Source organism: Zonotrichia leucophrys, chromosome Z (genome assembly GCF_028769735.1).
Source record: "Zonotrichia leucophrys gambelii isolate GWCS_2022_RI chromosome Z, RI_Zleu_2.0, whole genome shotgun sequence".
Lineage (NCBI taxonomy): Eukaryota > Metazoa > Chordata > Aves > Passeriformes > Passerellidae > Zonotrichia > Zonotrichia leucophrys.
The window spans coordinates 4,107,867-4,128,350 of NC_088200.1; the positions used below are offsets into that span (position 1 = coordinate 4,107,867).

The window sequence follows — 20,484 nt, forward strand, 5'->3', positions numbered from 1 at the left end:
CCCAAAGGGGCATATGCCAGCAGCAACTGAGATAAAGAGATCTTAATCTCAGGCAACACTGTTTATAGAACACAGTCACAAATTAATTTAAAACAATATGGAAGCCCATGGAGCACTCCACAATGAGTCAGGAGAACATTTTTAAAATTTTCTGCCGTCATATAGACCTTTTTCTGTGAATTAAGTGGACAGGTTTTTCTCTTTGCGTCTTGTTCTTGCTCATCTTTCTTTTCTCTGGCCTCTGAAGACCAAATTGTCCGATCTCAAGGCTGTGTCTTGTTATGGAGTATGAAATCCTAGCACTGGTACAGTCTCCAGACACTACAGCAGTAAGAGATCTACCTGTCTTCACGCTGTGCTTTGATTTGGAATTGAGTTTACTTACTTCAGTTTTCCAGTCCTACTCTGGAAAGTAGTGCTGGAAGAAGCACTTTTTTGACTTCTAGAATAGTTTCTACATCACACTGTATTGAACTAGAATGGGTCAAAAAAACCCAAAAATTCTTTTTCCATTTAATAAAATATATATCATCATCCCAGGGACGAGGCCTGCAGGAACACACATTACCATGAGACACTTAAAAGAGCTCAGTCTGTTTGCCTTATTAAGCAGAAGCTTGGGGGGTAGCTTGCTTTCTGAGTTTAAATCCCCCAGGGGAAATAGAGACGAGGGCAAAGTCTTTGCTACATCCAGCACTGAAGGAAGCAGCAATGCCTGGAAGCTGAATTAAATTGCAGCTGAAGCCCATTCGAACTTGAGAAGAGGCTCAGCCTTTTCTGCTGTGCTTGACCACTGCAGCGTGACACCCCAGAAACTTCAAAAATTCTTCCTTCTTTTTAAAGTGCTGAGATCAAACTGTAGAAACGAAAGTGTAGAGCTTTTGTGTTACTCTGAAAGAGGTCTAATTAGTTAATTGTGCTTTTAAGCCTGAAAATATTATATATTATGATGTCCATATACAATGTGCATTTGAGACTCTGTTAATGAGAAAAACACTGAATCGGATTATAAATTTGTTGGCACCCCTATTTAATACTTGACTAGAGGAACCCATAGTAAATAAATAGGTTCAATTTGAGGCTTAATGAGTCCAAAAGAGAAAAGTGTCTCAGTGGAAAGGGCTACTTACTGGGATCATTATTGTTATTGCTGTAAGCACAGTCATAGAGGTCAAAATTTACCACATTTTTCTTTGTGGGAGAGAGGCTTTTGCTTTGAGGGTGATTTCTGCAAGTCTTAGAAAGCAGATCTACAGACTGTTAAGAAACTTACTCTGACAGGCTATATGAAATGGATAATTCTGATTTTTTTTTTCAGCAAGAAAGGAACAGCTTACTTTCTATAAGCACAATGGTTCATAAAACACCTTTTGATGACTGCTTTGTCTGATAACCACAATTACTGGCAATGGGAAATGGAGTGTGACATGTTTATATGTAAGGACAACTAAGCAGAGCCAGATATGATCTACATTACCTCTAAAATACTCTACTTCTCTTTTTTTTTTCCTAGTGCTGCATGCCACCAAATATCTAAAAAGGGGTGGGGAGGACAACCAGCCTGTAAAAACTAAAATTATTTTTAAATAATTTAGCTTAATGCATCACAAAGACCACATAAAGTAGAGAGAAAATATGGTAAAGGTTAAACCTTTTCTAATAAAAGACTTAAAATTGCTACTTGATAATTTCTTTGTATTACTTTTTTCAACAGTATGCATGACACCACACAGACAAATAAATTCAGCTGTCTTTTTGACCTTTGGCTAGTTAGGTTTTCTGTCCATGACTGATGGCTGTCATTGATTTTAAAGTGATTCTGATGATAGTGTATGTGTGATATGTGGTTTGATTTTCAAAAACACCTCTTGTTGGCCTCGGTTTTAAGTACTACAGGTCAATAACACAATTGTAGTGGGAGCAAAGTTAAGTCGCTGATGAGTAAATGAGGGGAAAAAATCCATGCACAATAGATTTTGAGATTCTTTTTTCAGGGAATACTTAGAAACCACCTTCTATCTAGAATAGGCAGTTGAACCTGACCTTTGAAAATTAAGACCAGTCAGAGGTTCACCAGTATAACAATTTGAGATACTCAAAATAGTAACTTTTGAAAGTACTGACCAAGACATTGGAAAAAAATTGAAAAAACAATATTACACTCTGAAAATGCCGGTTAAATTTTGCTTCAGTAATGAGAAGCAATTGCAGTTATATTCTCACAGAGCTGAACTCACCTTGTGTGAATTTCAGGGAAGGTACATTATTCAGAAGCCATGGTATTCTGAAGAATGGCTAGGCTTGATAATTATTTTAGCAATATACTACTTTCTAGTGCAAAATATAAGGAATTATGTTACTGAGACTATATTAGATAGTGTGGTCAATCAGTAGATTTATGGATCTCTGGGCACCATGGAACAACACTGTGCAGCAAGGACTGCCAAGGAGGTTACACTGCTTGGGTGATGACTTTTAAATTCACCTTTCAAAAGATGTGATTCTATTTAGGCATCACAGAAGCACGGGAACTCACTGAACCATCCCAAGCATACCCCAGCATAGTTTGTAGAAATGCTGTGAAAACATCCTGATTTAGAGCCTTGTACATTCCAGCCCTGACCTCATTATAATTCCTGTATTCCCTCCAACAAAAACCACCCAGCTTTGCCAAATTCTGCCAGCTCAATGCAGCTTTGTTGTAGAAACCCAGATGAAATGCCAAGTTTATTCCCTTGGGTGACCCAGGCAAAGCAAGGTTTGAAGGTGAAGGAAATACTCCAACGCCCCACTTGGTACATGGAAGGGTAGATAGGACATCCAACCCAAGGGATAAATATAAAGATGGGGATTCCATTAACTCTGCAGGTCAACAAGTGTGATATTGTACTCTGCTTCACTCTGGTGGTCACCACTGCAGCTGGAATGCTCAGTTTAATACAGCTATTTTTTTTTTTTAAGGACCACTGTATAGATCAATAATTATTCTATTTCCTTCTATCTAATGCTCATTATCCAAATATGCTTTGGTTACTCATAATTAGATTTGACAGGCATTGTAAGACTATATCATGCAACAGGTTGATATAAAACTACAGAATGCTCCGAACTTGAAAGGAGGTGTGCCACACTACATATTCTATGTGGTGTATGGAAGGGTTCTAGAACAAAAAAAACACTCTTGGAATTTGCTTACAACTTTTTGTCACTTCAAGGGCAGCCTGTACATTCTTAAATATACCTTAAAAAGACAAAAAAAACCAACGCAGCACTTAGTTTCAGAAAACAAACGTACACATTATTTATCTGTCCTATGTCTTAGCAAAAAAGAAGTATAGCCAAATACTGGCCCAAATATGGCTGATAATGTGTCAAAAAGTGGGAAAATCATATATTTAAATAACTTAGCCATAATTGTTGGATTTATTTGTTGGTACTCTTTACTTCATTTATTGCATAATGGAATTCAATGTAGTGTCATTAGAACAACATTACAACTGTGTTGCCGGAAGCAAACAAACATGGCAGAGATGCTTAAGGGAGATAAAGAAAATGCTAATATTTTAATAATATTTTTAAAAAATTAAAAAATGGCAGGATAGGAGCGGTGTTCACGGATTTTGTTTCTATGTTAAAAGAGTGCTTTTCACATATATGGGGTAGTCACGGCTTTAAACATATAGATTTTATTTCCATGGGTTTTAGTGCCGGGGAATGTGACAGAGTTGTTTCTGACAGATTGCCCTGAGCGTATATCTGATCTTTCCAACTGCTGCCTCTACGGTTCACTGAGAGGAGATCAGAAGGCCTGGGGTTGGCAGGTGGCAATGCAGAGCACACAAACCACAGGGTTGTCTTTCATGACTTTTATTTTTTTTCTAAATCCTTTTTTTTTTTTTTTCCCCCACCCTTGCCTTATCGCTGACTTTCAACAGTTTGGCCTCTCCATCTCCCCATCTGCTCCGTCCCCATCTCCAAAAAATGGCAAGCCTGTGCAGTTAATCCTCAGAGAAGCCTGAAGGCGTTGGATTATTGGAATTAAAGCTGCGCTGCCGACCAGCCTGGGTCTTGAACCAGGCCCCCCATAGTGCTGGGAGCCAAATGGAGGGCTATTCTCAGAGTGGGGTGTCTGGAACAACACAGCTTTGTGGCTCCTTGCCACGGAGCATTTAGTCTCTGTCAGCTCGGTATTTTCACATGGAAAGCAATGCCGTTGGACTATTTTCACTCAGTGTAGCTGGGAAGTTATAATCACACATTAATAAAAATAGGGAGAGTCATCCAGCATTTCATAAATCAGCTTTTTCTCCACTGTGTTCTGCACAACCATAACAGATGGGTTAGTTGAGATGGTCCAACAGAAATGGGTGATTTACTGGCAAAAAAATTATGACAGCTGGATTGCACTCATATAAAAACCACACACACTCTTAAATTTAAGTAACGCTTTAGAAGGAGAGGATTTGGTTCTGACCCCACTAGTTGGAACTGGATCTAGCACTAGGGATATTTGGCATTACCCTTCAATTTTGCTGATCTTTAACTTTTTCATTAATGACCTAGGCATAAAAATGCAGGAGGTTCTGACACAATTTGCTGATAACACAAAGTGAGAACATTTTCTATCTAGAAGAGACAGGATTATTGAAGAGGAAAAGCTGTGTGACCCAGAGGAGTGATAGAAGTGGAATTAAATGCAATTGTAAAAAGTGCAAGGCCATGTCCTTAAGGACTAATAGCAAGGCTGTTTACTATAACACATCAGTTTGGAGGCAGGAGAGAAATCTTGGATATATCAGCCACATGCTGGGTGATTATAAACTACAAACATCATGAAATTCTGCATAAAATAAATGCCATTTCAGAAGAGGCATTTGGAGTGATTTGTTTATCGGGGACATGGAAGCACTGAAGGTATTATAAAATATACTAGTGAAAACTCAGTTAAGATTAAGTGTAGTTGTTTATTGATGATGATGGCAAATTCAAATTGGAACAGATGCAGAACGTGTATCAGGCAGGTCCTATCAGAGAAAATACAGAAAGTTCAATTTCTTTAGTAAGTAAATGAAAGTAGAAGTGTGATAAAAGTACACGCATATGCTGGTAAGAAGTGAAGGAACATAAGAATTGTAAGGAAGAACCATTTAAAACAAAGGACAATGATGGAACAATATCTAGTGGCAGCTTACTGTCAAGGAACACATTCTGCCTAGAAGTTAGGTGATGATTACTGACTGAATCATGACAGTACAGAAGCTCCAGAACACTTGTTCACTGAGAAATATATGGAGCACAAACCTCTCTCCTCTCCTCTCCTCTCCTCTCCTCTCCTCTCCTCTCCTCTCCTCTCCTCTCCTCTCCTCTCCTCTCCTCTCCTCTCCTCTCCTCTCCTCTCTCTCCTCTCCTCTCCTCTCCTCTCCTCTCCTCTCCTCTCCTCTCCTCTCCTCTCCTCTCCTCTCCTCTCCTCTCCTCTCCTCTCCTCTCCTCTCCTCTCCTCTCCTCTCCTCTCCTCTCCTCTCCTCTCCTCTCCTCTCCTCTCCTCTCCTCTCCTCTCTCTCCTCATGTCACTGATATTCATCTCTCACTCCCCTGTTATTAGTGTATTTGACTTGCTGACCAGGTCAGAAATTCTGAATCAGCTCAGAAATTCTTTTTTGGGCTGTACTTAAGACAGCTCAAAAGATCCTTATCCAATACAAGAAAACTTGTACAACTGCTGGGCAGAATTAAACATTTGTATTTTCTATGGGTAACCTCATTGATTTCACGGCACTGCATGGCTTACAAATGCAGAGAACACTAGCAACTGAAAAGGATGTGAGGCAACATCCTCAGATACCTAATCCCTAGAAGACCAAAGAAATTGAAAACTGTTAAATCCTATTGTTGATGAGCTGTAGTGTAATTTTCATTTAAGCTATTTACTCATCCCATAGATAAAGATTTTCTGCTGTGGGCAGAATTTTCTCCTGTAGGCAGTGTGTCCCACCATCACATTATGGAGCCCAAAGTTTATTGTATGTTCCACAGTAAAAATAGTATTGAAGGGTGGATATAGATCAAAATCATTCATCTTTCACCAGAGACATCAGAGAAAAAAACAACCATTGCTATAAATGTCAGATGTACATAGGAAAACAAGGGCAAATCAACACTTTAACGTGGGTAAAGCTTAGTAGCCAGAGCTGTATATGATGAAAAGGTGCAGTCATTCTGGACATAAAACAAATTTTCTCTTAGATCATCTTACACCATCTGTGCTCAAAGCTCTTCCTTGCTTCACTGTGCCCCTGCTCCTACCTATTTTTATTTGTTATGGGCAGGTATAACATCTCCTCAGAGATGGGTCACTGCTTGTTACCAGACTGCTTCTTTAAGGTCTGAATTAAGGTGAAACAGCATTTGTTTTCCATTTGCTTCAGTAATTTTGCTTTATTTATTCATGTCCATATGGAAGGAGAGTTGAGTACTTCTACTCTTATTTTCTGTGTCTCACGTTATGAGGCCTTCTTTCTCATGCCTTCCTTGGCAACATGCAATCTACTTTGAATTTGCACTCATTTTGATTAAAAATCTATTGAGAAAAAAGGGTTTGAAGTACCTAATCAAGTTTTTAAAGTGTGATATATAGTTAGAAAAACAAAGCAAAGCAAAACAAAACAAAACAAAAAACAAAAACAAGCCAAAAAAATCCATAAAGGGATAAAGCAGAAATCCAGCAGGCACAAAAAATCAGATTGTGGTCCAAAATCTTTAATTTGTACAAACTTTTGCTTGTCGTTACTTACATTGGACAAGAGGTATCCCTTGTTATGCTCATCTTGACTCATCAGTTACATTTTCATATACATTCTTTGAGTGTCCTGGAAAGAAGCTTCAGTGAGGTTGAAGTGAAGGATCTCAGCTGGAGAGTCTAGACTCAGTTTACCTGTTAGAGCTAAAGAAATTATTCTGGTTTTCAGTATCTTTTGCCTCCAGAAGAAATGGATGCTGTGTTTATGAACAAACCCTTCCAAAACACCATGTCCAGGCAGATATGGATAAGAAAGTGCCTGGGAACATCTAAAACATGGATTTAAAAAAGGAAAATCTTGTCTGAGAACCTGAGTTCTGTGATGGTCTTCATGACCAGACAACTGGCTCTGCAGATGAAATGAATGAATTATGTCTCCCCTCCATCTAAGAAGGCTTTCAAATCAGTCTCATACAGTGTTATTGTAGCCAAAGAACTGTATCTGAAGTACTGTGCCTGCTTAGGGGTTTACAGTACCCGAAATAACTTGACATAGTGAAGTGAGTTCAGCAGAAATCCCCAAGATGGTCTTGTGGTAGAGCCTAAAAGAGAAACAGAAAAATCTGAGACATCTGAGCTTGTAGATTGAAGGGAATATCATTCATTTTAGAATGAAGACAAAGCCAATGGAGATGGGCAGTGAAATGACAAGAAAAGAAAAAAAATATATTTTCAGAACAAAAAAAATATGATTAATTAAAAGATTTGATTTTTGGCGTTTTTTTGGGCCTTTTTTTTTCACAGGAGTGGTCAGCTAGTGAAACAAACCTCCAAATTGTCTGTGAGATTTCCTTCCTTAAAAAAAGAAGCTCAAAACTTGGTTGAATATTACATGAGTGATTTGTCCCAGGTGGGCCCACTATGACCAAGAGTTTGCATCAGGTGACCTACAGAGTTCAGTTCCATATGAAACTATTCCGTAATTCTGATTTCTATACATCTTTCAGCACAAAATATTTAATTACATCTTGAAAAATATGTATCACCCAGAGCAACTGTGTCTTCTTTCTGAAACGGGGTCTACGTTTACTTTTCCACATTTGTTTCCCAAGGATATTATATCTGTCCTCCTACTAATATCCCTTTCACCACATAAAACAAAACTTTACCAGGCAGTTGTCATTTTCCAATCAATTTAGTAACATTCATCTCATTTCTACAGGTAGAAAAATAGTGGGGTGATAGCATGTCCTGAATTGCTGGTGACAGTCAGTAACTGTTAACCCTTCAAGTGTTTAGTGTTTTTCACCAGCTGTTGCTTTTAGCACCAGCTATTTTGTTCCCCCAAATCTACTCTTATTTATGCATTTAAGAAAATTAGAGAAAAGGAGTCATTGGGGAAAAGTAAGCAAGCTTGCTGAGCAGTGCGGTCACACTGGAGGGAAGGGATGCCACCCAAAGGGATCTGGACAGGCTGCAGAGGTGGGACCATGTGAATCTCATGGAGCTCAACAGAGCCGAGTGCCAGGGCTAATCCAACACAGAAATACAGGCAAAGCAGAGAATGGTTTGAGAGCAGTCCTCGGGAGAAGGACTTGGGGGTGATGGTTGGTGAGAAGCTCAATATGACCCAGCCACATGCACTGGCAGCCCAGAAAGCCCAAATGTGTCTTGGACTGTATCAAAAATGTGTGAGAGCCTTGGAGCAACTTGGTCTAGTGGAAGGTGTCTTGCTCTTCTTGCCCAGGGGATTGGAACAAGATGATTTTTTTTAGTCCCTTCCAATCCAGACCATTCTATGATGATTCTTTGATATCTATTCCATAGCCTGAGCTCTGGTGTTGCTCATTCAGGCATTGAAGTAAACCTGCAAGCATTCCAGATTTATGCTGGAGCCACTGGGATTATCAGTGATTGAATAATGATAATATTTAACCAGCCAGATACTCGTGTGAAACTATACCTTTCTTCTCCCCTCTTATATCTTTCTTCTCCCCACACTATTGTTTTAATGTATTATTTGACTATGTAACCTAATGTATTATTTTCATAGTATTATTTATCATATCTTCTGTTTTATCTGTTTCCTGTCTTTCATTTTCAACATTTTTTTTCTCATTTTCACTTTTTTGTCTATGGAGGGATGCAGAAGAAGTCATTCCCTTGGCTGGTTTCAGCCCACCATTTTTTCCTTTACAAAAAATTCCAAAAAACCTTTAGAAAAGGGCATCCTGGCTTGCAGCATATACACTTTCTGAAATGTTTTTCTCCACATTCTGAAAGGTGTTTTTCCCCTTTTCACAGCCATTTCCAGAGCCTTTCCAGACTGAAACCTTGAAATGAATCAGTTGCATGAAACATGGGAAATAAATAAATGTTGGAAACCATTTCTAATCTGCAGCGGAGCTAATGCTGAATGCCTCCCAGTGCTGAAGGGACTCTTTAGAATGGTGTTTTGTCAGAATGCACACTGAGGTTTTGCTGTAAGGCCAACCTTTTCTGCCAGGTTTAATGGAAAGGTTCAACCTGATCCCAGCAGCATTTGTGGTCTGTTTGTGTTTGTGTGTGCAGATGCATATTCACAAGTGCTGCTGGGTAAACTGAGCTACAGCTTTATCAGTGGTGGGCTGAAAAGTCTATTGCTCTGGGTGAGAATATGAGTTTATCAGTTATAATCATGATTTGGGCTCACAGGGTGTATTAGCATACTAGTTTTTATATATCAAGAGTATCTGCATAATTGGAAGGATACATCACAGATAGAAGAGGTTAAACAGATGCTTCTAGCAAGGAATTTCTTCCATTTTGTTTGTTAAGACTCTATTTTCTTATTCTACCCTCAAGCTAGCATAATAAAGATGTAATCTGTCTTCCTCCCCGCCACCATCCTTCCACCTTCACTCTTCTGATTCTCTCTTTGCTTTATATCCTTTCTTTGACGCAATAAGTAAGGAGAAGAATTCTTAGTTTGGCTTCAGAAAAAAAGAAAAAATATAGGAAAAAACTCTACTCATTAACCCTCAAGCATCACCATTGCTCAAGTGTCTGTTAGTAAAGAATCCAACACCTCTTGGGGATGTAAGCAAGAAATTTTGGTGCTATATTGCACAAAGTTAAGATTCTGCCAGCTGTCAGCTGCCACTTTGGTTACTTTAGGTTTCTCAGTTTTATTACAAATCAAAACTCATGGGCAGGAACCATGGAAGGGATATCCAAAGAAAATTTCCCCTGAACAGGGAGCTTGCCAACAGGACAGGTTAACCACAGATACATGAGCAAGTTACCATGGACACCATCCAACTCCGTGATCTTAACCTGCTGCAAAAGCGAGGTAATTTAAGCAAAGTTAGCAATAAGAGAACTTGTTGTGTCTAATTAGCTAAATGTGTTCTTACAGCTCTTCGTACCCACCATTTAAGATTTTTAATTTTTCTCTCTGCACATTCATTTCTCCTTTTTAGCCCCTCTATGTGCAGTTCCCCAAACTCAAGTTTTTGTTATGCATTGTCCACATGGCAGGTCTCATCACATGATGGAGCTTAATGCTCCTTGTTCAGCTGTCACTCCTTGTTTGACATTCCTGTATCATGAGTCTCTCTCTTCAAATGTTCCCCTGACCACAAAAAAACCCACTCTTCCTTTCCATGAAGTTCTCCTTTCATCACACAGGAAAGGATCGGAAAAAGAAAGCCTCAATAAAGCTCCCATAATTTTTTCAATCAATTCATATTCTGCAAAAGTGTAAAATTTTCCCTGAATTAGTATTGACATGTGGAAGATCAATGCCATTAGTTTAATAAAGATACTCCGCAATATTTCCTGTAATGAGATTGTTTGACAGACCTTCCTAATAAACTTCAAAATTACTAAAGCCTCAAAATTAATTACACATTCCAGGACAAGCAAACACAATGATTCACCACTCCCATTTTCTGACAGTTCCATCCCATCTCACTGCATTCAGTAACTTTTTCTTTTAAAAGAAACTCAAGTAAATCTTCATCTCACTGCATTGATTAATTTTATTCTTTAAAAAACAGCTCAAATAAAATGTGGAAGAGCAAAACATTATTCTGTAGACTATGCATAAGACACTTTGATACCTCATATATTTTAGCATGTGCTTGCTTCAGTAAATGATTTCTTAAAAATAAAATCTATTTCAGTCCAAATATTTATACATCTATTATAAATTCTTCCTCTGCCTCCCTCCTGTCAAACCCTTCAGCAGCCCGGACAGAATCCCTGAATCCCAGCAGACCACAACTGAATGGAAATGAAAGGAGGAAGGAGAGTTTCTTACAATTTTCTTTTCACTGCCAGAAACTTAAGATGGTGTTCCCTGTCTGCCTGCAGTCCGGATCTGAGAGTTATTTAGATGTGAAAACTGTATACAAGAACATATGTATGCAGCACTCAAAAGTGATGGGAAACAGTGTGTGCTGTTAAAACAAACACTCTTTACTGCATAATTTTTGTGACCCTTTTATTCCAGTGTTGTAAACTCATATCCAGCTCAGACAAAATGTTCAGAACTTAATTCCAGTAGTCCGTCCATGTGTCTAGAAATGAGACATTTAGCTAAACACAAGCTTTGGTTACTTTGGTTGAAAAGATTTTTCTACTTCTGTGAATTGCTAATACTTTGGTTGAGGGGTGTTTTTGTTGGTTTTTTGTTCCTTAATTTAAACTTCTTGTTTGCAGCCATATATATAAACATGCTCAAATAAATATACAACTCTTTCTGCCTCTTTCTTGATTTGCATTTAGGTGTTCCGATTCCTTTCTGGTTCCCTTAAAATTTCTTGAATCACATTTCTCAGTTTTCAGCAGACTGAGGAAAATAGAACACTGAAAGCAGACCCCTGATCTTCTCTCCTTACTGAGTCCTTCTTTATTGTCTCATCTTTTCATGTCAATTGAGGGCTTTCAGGACAAAATATTGCTGTTAGAAACAAAGTTATATAATATCTGAGAGATTTGCAAAGGTTACCAGGAATTAAGTTTATTTACTCAGTCCGCAGTGTGCTTAGTGCTTGAGTCCTGGTGAAAAACTGGAGTGGAAATTTAATGCCTAACACATAACTGAAAATGAGTTTACATATAGATAAAGGATATGGAGGCTGTCTCTACTGGACTGATAGTCAACTTGTGCTCACAAAGAAATAGAAACCATTTTAACAGTGTTGAAATAAGAGCTGAATACTACTAATTTCTATTTGTCTGAAAAGAAGTACAACATGCACATTTGCACCTCCTTTTATATGTACTTTTTTTAAACAACCGTCTGCTGGTAGCAGATGATAATTGATTTTTTTGTTGCTTAAAAAATTTGAAAAAAATCCTTTCTTGTGAAAATAGCACTGTAGTTCCTAGATTTTTTCCGCTACTAAAACCAGCAGATGTCCATGTGAAACTGATGCAGAAATCTTCTTTTTGCACCCATCTTATGGCCATCTATGTCTTCAGCTGAGCATTGCAATCAAAGAACCTTTAAAGATGATGGACAATTTAGAAAATTGTCAGATCTCTGAAAAATGCTTTGAGCAATTGACCTGAACTTATTCATCTTCAAGACAGGTGCTGAGGATTTAACACTTCCACATTCTCTTCAAATTAGACCCAGAGCTATTGCTGACTGATGCAGGATCATGTGGCTTTGAGTATCCAATTCAGTCAGATCCTGAGGCCATCTCTTTAGAAACACTTCCTGATGTAAAGATGCTTTAACCACTCATCAATCATGATTTTGACAAGTTAAAGTCAAAAGGGAACAGTCTGTAGTAGAGAAGAATATCGTCAAAGTCTAACCTGCAGACAGCACCCTGATTCTGCAGTGGTTTTTGCATGAAATGAGATGTTGATTCAGTTATTTAGCATTGTATCTGTGAAATAATGAAACAACATCGTAATAAGTTGGAAACGATAGATGAAAACTTGTGCTTTGCTAGATTTGCAGCTAAGAAACTGCATTGAGTATGTTTATCCTTATTTCAAAATTTTGCCGAAAGCAGGAATGAAATTACCTGGAGAAGTAGCTCCTATGTCACAACAATATGCTGGATCCAAATGGTGGGAAAATAATAAAATTCCAAAAATAAGAGAAAGACTAGACAGATACTAGTAATCTTCATCATAAAAGATGCTAAAAATAAGCAGAAACTATTCAAGTGTAAATGGAATGTAGAATTTTTTATGTATGAAAATGCATGAGAGATATATTTAAATGAAATAGGTGGTGTTAGCTTAGAGTTTTCTTGCAGGAGTGTAGACATTACTAAAACAGAGAAATTTTCAGTCTAATCTAACAGGGGTTAATAGTAAATTGCATAAGAAAAATTGTTCAGTGATGCTTCATCAGATTTCTTTCAAAATCCCTTAACAATTTGCTGTTCCCTTGGATCAAATAGAAACAGGTTTTTTCTGTGCTCAGAATAGACTTCAAGTGGTGTTTCTTGTCACACCTTTGTGACTAACCACCTTTGTGAGAAGTACATTATTTAGAACAGATGATCTCTCTGGTTTTGTCTAAAAATTTATTTTTTGTCAAGACTATTAAATGGCTTTCCTTCAGAAAAATGATCAATAAATTTTACCATTCCACACTTTCCACTCTTCAGCCACTAAAAATAATGCACAAAGATCATTAGAGAAGAGCTGGACAATTCTAATATTTTCTTCATTGCTAAAGCTGCATTTTCCTTCCTGTCCATTCCTTCCTCCCTAAAGCAGAGCCCAAGTTACAGGAAGGGAAGGAATATCTGAGCCTTTGTAATGTGAATTTCTTCAAAGGCTGGAGCAGCTGAGGATAAGATGTGCATTGCTGGGCCATGTGCTATTTCCATAACAATAATAATTTGTGCCTCCCTCTTCAGGGCACAAGTATACACAAAACTTCATCTTCTCCTTGGCCCAGTCTGCTAATCTTGCCTCCACCCATGGCCATTCAAAGACCCCATTCTGGTCACCAAACATGTCCTAGTGGGAAGCCAGAAAGAAAGCATTGTAGAGTGACAAGGCCAAAAGGAAAACTTGCATGACGCATCACTCTAGAGAGGGAGAAGGAGGAACAGAACACCTTCATGATAATCCATAATTCTTCATGATAATAATTAACTCAGTCTAGAATGCTGGCAAAGCTGAGCTTGCAGAATTGCCTCCATGAAGTCAGGGTGAGTTTTTTCATGAAACCTTTGATATGAAATTCTCCTTTACAGTTTCTCTGCCATGTTACTCATTAACTGTGCAGGCTCCTGAAAAGAGAATTGCTTATCTAGGGATTGAGGAGAAAAAGGTTCACTTGTTTGGTTTAATGAAAAAATGCTGTTTTGTGACAGCAGAAACTAGTTGTGAACTCCAGGGGATTCATGGCCAAATCAAATGGTTAACTGCAGTGCTTGCGTTTGGGAAGGGGAAGATGCATGAAAGTTAAAATGTCTATGTTTTCAGAAGAAAAAGTTTCAGCGTTATACTTCTAAGCAGTAATTCAATTTAAAAGTTAAAATTCTGCAAGAAAGCAAAACGTTTGGCATTGAGGGAGATAGAAACAAGAGATTTTAATGACAAGGATTATTTTGATTTAACTTTTGAATTTTCTGTGCACATATTTAGACCTGAAACATAGTCATATTGAATGTCTGGCCACAAAAGGTCACGCTGGTTCCACACAAACTCTAGTCTTCAACATTTTTTTCAGACTAAATTGATTTTGAATTGATCTTGGTTTTCCCCCTTCTTTCAGAAACGTCATTGCTCAGTGGTGAGATTATGATAGGCAGTTTATAAGTGCAAAGATCTGAAGAAAGGTAAAATGCCTTGGAATACTTCTTTCATTTTCTTTTAAAAAGATATTTCATGACATGCATTATGTGAACAAATAACAACAGTGCTGCTTGTCTTAAGAAGACAGAAAGATTGATTTTTCTTGGGTTTTTTTATGTTTCTGCTCATGTTTTAAACCCCAGACACTGCTGTAATAACCAAGTGTTTGAGCTTTGACCTGAACAATAGCATTTCACACTTGGAAAGATCCCTATTCCAGCCTGTAGGAAGTCTCTGCCACCATGGCTCTTGATACTTGTCCAAAGGAGACAAATAATAACTGTCAAAACTGACGTAGGTATAATGGACCTGCTCTTTGGTTAGTGGTTTGCACCACACATTTCTCAAGACACAATTCAAATATTTATGGTGAATGCCTTTGGCTGTAAGAAAGGCAGGTGGCAAAATAGAGGCAGCCAGCTCACCTTGGCTGGACACATTCCTACCCATAGAAATAAAGAGCTTTTCCCTGTTCCAGGCAACAAGCAGTAGTATGGGAGGAAAAGGCTTCAAGTTAACCAGAAAAGGCTTGGATTGGATGTTATTAAAAATATCTTCACTGAAAAGGTTGTCAGGCATTGGAACAGGCTTCCCAGGACAGTGGTGGACTCACTGCTCCTGTAGATGTTCAGAAGGCAGGGTAGATGTGGCCCTTCAGATCGTGGTTTAGTGGTGGGTTTCACACTATTGCATTAACAAGTGAATTTGATGTTAGAGATTTTTCTTCAACCTAAATGACTTTGTGATTGCATTGATTAATGAGAAGACACCATTTTCCCGTGTTCTGTTCAAGGCATAAAATTGGTGGTCAGTGCTAGGATTAAAAAAATCACTGCTCATGTCAGTCAACACTGATTCTTTCCCATTTTGTTGTCCAGGATGGCACTTTTTTTCGAGACCCATAAGATTGATATTCTCTTTTTCTTTTGTCAAAGTTACTTATTAGAGACTGAGGAAAAATGAGAACACTTTTGATCTCCGCAGCTCTTTCCTCTAATATGTTATGGGTTTACACCTGTACCAAAAGCTAATTGTATTTGTTCTGATATGCCAATGGAATGGGATGTGAAGGGGAGGGACCCAAACATGTGTGTGGACTCTTTCTGGTTGCCTGCCTATCTCTAAACTGATATCCAGGTGCTAATAAACCACTTGGCACCTGGTTCTTCTTTTCTGAGATGGGACTTATTGAGAAACAGAAAAAAAATCCACCAGACATGAAGGGGAAGGATGTCGATCTTTCTGGGACATTACTCAGAATTTTTTCGTCTCCAGTTCATGACTTTTCCTATTCCTTTTATTATTTACTGTTTACTGGTGCAAGCAAGGATGCTCAATATGCCTCTGCTGTCCTTATTATTTTTCCTTACAACTCTCATGAATTATTGACTGTCAAAAATGCAAATCTTGATCAAAACCAACAGAAATTCCTCCTATTTCCCTCAGCAGGATTTAGATGAGCACTCTGTTGAGCAACACGTGTACCCTTCATCTCTGATCTAGACCATGTGCCTTCAGTGAAAAAAAAACATTCACAGAACAAGGTTTTGGATATAAAATTATCCAGAATTATATAACCGAGTTATATGATGACAACCAGGGTAGAAGTCTGTAACAAAAATTTAGGCGAATCCTTGCAATGCTTAGCACTCCACCTGCAGATCCCAGATTTCTCCACAGCAATCCAGAGGTCCCAGTTATGAGGGGAAAACTACAAAAGCCATCTGAAGTAGACAGTGCTGCTTCATGGATGCAGGGATGAAATGCACAAGTGGAAATGCATTGCTTCCCTGCCTGAAATCCCTCATTTACTCACCCAGAGTCAAGCTGCTGACTCTGATAGCAAAATCTCCATCAGTGAAATCCACTTTGAGATCCTTCTCATGCTGCCATGACCGAAGGAGGCAACAAAGCTGAACACAAAATAATCTGATTCTGATGGAGATTTTCTGGCACATGACAGTCCAAGGGCAGAGGAAGACTATTGATCTGTTTAATTTCTGTGCATTTTCCATTTCAGATACAAGTATTCAGGTATCTTTGTGTGCCCATGGGGGCCAATGATTGCCAGTGCCTGCCCACCCACCCCCCAGCCCAGGTGGTTTTGTGTAGGAGCTGACCTTAGTGGGGAGCTGGCTGTCATAAAGATGGCAGCTCATCCATCACAGCTTTCTCAGCTTGTCAGCATTGCATTTAATCGCACTTGTAATTTTCCAGGGGAGGTTTGCAAAAGCCACAAACAGAATTCTAATGTATATAATGAGGTTTGCAGCCGGTGCTTCCCCTCAGGAGGAAGCTGGGCTGTGTTTTAGCTGCCCTCAGCTATGCAGAGATGGGAAATTTCCAATCCAGCCTACAGTCCTGTGTGCTGTTCATGTGCTGTTGGAATGGGTATATCTAGTCTAGACAAGTTTCAGTTTTATGTTGTCACTGGTATATCTTTCTTTTCAACTCACATGCACTGTCAGAAAAGGAAACTAAGAATCCTGCACTTTAGAAAAGAAGAATTTTTCAGCCTCTAACATGTTGTATCCATGAGGCTTCATTCCCTTTTTATGGATTTGGGAGGTCTTGCTCATTGACTTGAAGCTGCAAGCTTCAAGCCCTTCTGTAAATGCTGATCAAAACCCCACCCAGACAATCACAGTTTTTAAAAGTTTGTACCAAATGCAGGAACCTTCTGTCAGCTCTGAAATTTTCATTTTTCATTATGTTCGCTACACCTATCTTCCACCTTCATTCCCTTCTTGAGGTTTAGCAGCACAGAAATGAGCTAAGTTGGAATCAATATGACCAGAATTATACTCTTGCAAACAATGCCAGATTCAATCAAGAGGGGTTACCCTAAGGATGAGATATAAAGCTCTGCTTCCCAGATATATATTCAATGGAATGACCTCTCTCCCTGACCTGTCTGTCTGTGCCATGCTGACAGATCATATCTTCCACTGATACAGACCCATGGAAGCTGCAATTTGTCAACAAGTCTCTGGGCTCTGCAGATCTGGAATGGATTTCTACAATGCAGTTTCTCTTCTGGCAATAAGATGGGAACAGGCTAAATCCCTGGAATTATGTGGGCCTCAGTCACCTCATCAAGCTTTATCCCTTGTTTCTCATTCCATAGGTGTCTAGCCTCTTGACCGAATGATGAACCGAAAGAAAAATGTGTGTTTTTTTCTCTAGACATCTCTTTATATTTACAGATTCTTCAGCAAACATATTAGCTAAATTACTATAGTTGTATTCATTGGTGCTGAAAGCAGTAATGATAATTATTACAATGTTATATTTTAAAAAATTATGTTTTCAGCCTTGCAGCTGAAAAACATCAGCTAATCATCCTGAAATTGTTTGTGCCAGGTGTCCTCCTCCTGCTGAATTAGCTCTTAAAATTTCACCAAAGCAGTTAATCAGTTCCTGAGGGCAAGACTTAAGAAAAATGCCATGCTTTGAAATGAACTACCACCATTAATAACTTTAATGTTCCCTCTGTAATTTGGCAGGGAACTGGAGTCCAAAACCAAACTTTTCTTGCTTTTTAAAGAAAGTTAGCTAAGTTTGGCCAAGTTGCTAACCTCCAGCCACAAAGATATGGGGAGAAAGTTTTTCTGCATGATTTAATTCTCCTGAGTATTATCCATTTCTCACAGCTCTTAGCAGTCTTGTTTCATTGCAGAGCATAGAATGTCTTCCCTGCAGTTATTCTTCCTTGTAGGATGGAGAAAACATATTTTTAGTCCTAGAAAAGAAAAAAAAGAAAGAAAGAAAAAGTCAAACAAAGCAGGAGCAAAGTGGGGTAAAGACTAGAAATTCACATAGAAAAATAATGGGCAATTTTTATATTGTATTATTATTGTGCTGACACCCTAATGATATTTACAAGCTTGCCATTATTCAACATAAGGATATGTTGTTTCATGTGGATTTTTACTTCCTTTTAGGTAATGAATGTATGAAATCTTCATTGAAATGCATCTCTGTGCAATCATTTGCTTAGAACCGCAGCATCTTTAACAAAATAAAAAAAAAAATCCTCCTTTAGCTCAAATAAGGCATAGCAAGGAGAAAAACCTTCATAATAAGATCCAAAATAAACCAAAATAGTCTTCTATCCAGACAATCAATTTCTCAATGGTGCCCAATAGACATATTGAATCATGCATTTTGCTTGCACAGCTGCCCAGAGAAAAACAAGGACCATATTGCTACCCATCTCTTTTTGCAAAAGGTTGGCAATTATAGCACTTGGAAAGTGGTAACCATCTTTTATTTTGTCAGGTAGTGTTATCCAGGTTGGCCTACAACCTCCCTGCTTACCCTCACAAAAATCTTAATTAAATTAAGATTGTACCTGGAGCATAGAGTCCTGATCCTTGCAAATGCTACAAAGTTTGTGGCTCGATGCAAAGGGGGTGATGAGAAATTCTGAGGTCTGTGTTATGCAGGTGCATGCTTGCTGCAGATTTACCTCCAGGCTGGAATGAACGAATTTTCTGTTTTATCCCAAATCCTGTTTCTTACCATCTCCAGCCTTACAGAGGAATAAATGCAATAAATAAGTGGAATAAATGCAATGAGGTGGAGTCATAATTTAATCATAAAGGGCATTTTCTTCATGGCAGGTATGAGAGAGCATGCTTGTATCTTGAGCCACAAGGCTTTATTTCCCTAATAAGGATAAATGGCATTTTGGGTGCATGAAGCTAGAAATAAGAAAAAAAACCAAAACAACAAACCTAACTAAAAGAAAACACCCAGATAAGTCTTGTGGTAGACAGTAGCAATTGAGACTTCCCATAGCCTACTATGTAGCCTTTCACAAGGCCATCTCAAAATATTTATTTGACTTTTCATAAGGATGTTTGGAAAGTTACTTGAATAAATCATGAAATGCAAATGTAAATAAAAACAAAGCCTGGGATTTCTGACCTAGAATTTGAATATACACCATACATGCAATTCATATAATTCATTTATTCAGATTTATGTCCAATTTCTGAAAAAAAAGGACAGTCTGTTAGGTGGGAAGCTGGGTTAACATTTAGAAGCTCACAGAGTTTGTTCTTTGTTTTTCTGTGGACCTCCTGCATGTTATTGGATGAACTTTCAAAGTATAAAAAGTACCTTAATTGTCAGGCAGTGGCAGCCCTTACAGTAAGAATTTAAGCTCTATTTGATGCACACATTAATTAGCATGCTGAGCACCCTTCCATTTAGCAGGCTGGCAGGACAAATGCCAAGGGATAGCCAATATGGAAATTTCAGAAAAAATGATCCCTGCTCATTGAACTCAGTGAAAAGAGCTGTGTTGTTTTCCTCTAGGCTCGTCAGTTCCACAAAATACAGACACATTTCCCACACATTCTACAAGAGCAGTAAGTACACAAAGCCACTTAGGGAAGATGAGCTGAAAAACAAATAGATTTTGGATCTTCATACAGCTCAGGTAAGAGCTCAGTGATAGGATTACAGGCCTGCAAAGACCAAACCACTCCAAGGCATGCTCAGAAATTAATGTGACTGAAAAATATTAGGGTATGAAAGCTGGTGAGCTTAAAGAGTCAAGTTGCTTCCAGGATTAGGTTAATGCTCAACAAGGATTTTCTAGGGCCTTAATTCTGTGTAAGTCTTTCTAGTCATCCATTCCAGCCTATAGAATAAAAGCACCAGCACTGTCAAACCAAGGATTACTGTAATAAAGAGAGGAAATACATGGAAAAAAATTGATGCATCAGAATTAAGGCCATAATATACCTGAGCAAATGAATACTGCCAGTCTGCTCTGTTCAAACACCTCATGAATTCAGCCTGATCCTTTCACCCCTGAATCTCTTCTGTTGGATGCTGTCAGATTATTTTCCTGGTCAGTGATTTGAAGGATCTAAGAAGTCAGGCTATATATATTGTAATGTTCTCATGTTGAT

At 38.4% G+C, this 20,484-nt stretch overlaps 1 protein-coding gene across 3 annotated transcripts in view; it reads left to right on the forward strand.

The window, feature by feature from the left end:
- The window catches only part of RIT2 (Ras like without CAAX 2), a 218,125-nt gene that overhangs the window by 158,752 nt on the left and 38,889 nt on the right, over positions 1 to 20,484 (forward strand). The window lies entirely within an intron of this gene.